Source organism: Corylus avellana, chromosome ca4 (genome assembly GCF_901000735.1).
Source record: "Corylus avellana chromosome ca4, CavTom2PMs-1.0".
NCBI lineage: Eukaryota > Viridiplantae > Streptophyta > Magnoliopsida > Fagales > Betulaceae > Corylus > Corylus avellana.
Window position 1 is genome coordinate 33,500,778 of NC_081544.1, and position 671 is coordinate 33,501,448.

The following is a 671-nucleotide window of genomic DNA, read 5'->3' on the forward strand; positions in this document are numbered from 1 at the left end:
GTTTCATCTCTAGCAGAGAGCGCTGTCGGAGGGGGAGAACAAGGGTTCTCCCCCTCCCCCTCATCCTCTTTCCCCCCGCCCTAGAGCTAGCATATTTACTTGATGTCCCTTGTTCTTTGGGTGCTTTCTTCCTCTCCCTCCCTTTCTAGCGAATCCGGGTAGCAAGGTGGTAGAGCATGAGTCGAGGTGGACCAAGCGACGGGCTGTCAATCGGCCAATTGAATGAGCTTTATGAATCCACTCTCTTGGGTCCAACTCAAGCCGCCCGCATTTTTCCTAGCAATTGACCTAACACACTTCAAAGTCTTGGAATTGGGCCAATAATACGCTCTCCATGCCAAGTGTTCTTTTGGCGATTTGGACGAGCAGCATAAAGAAAAATTTATGTTCAAGAGGTTGGGGTTTGAAGACAAATTCTCAGTGCTCACGATTGTCTCTGGAAGATTGGCGATCTTCAACTCTTGAGATGAAAAGTGGATCATAATCCCCGATCTCATTTTATTTCGAGGGGATTTTTATGCCGTTGACCGCACGTGGAGGACGGTTCCTGTTGGCTTATCCTTGGATGTGAGCTTGGTTGCTGAGTCCGTATGTGACTGCGGGATCCAGAAGTATCAAGTCGAGTCCAATGGTGGGTTGCTACTAGTTCATGTGTATTGAGTTTTTGGGAT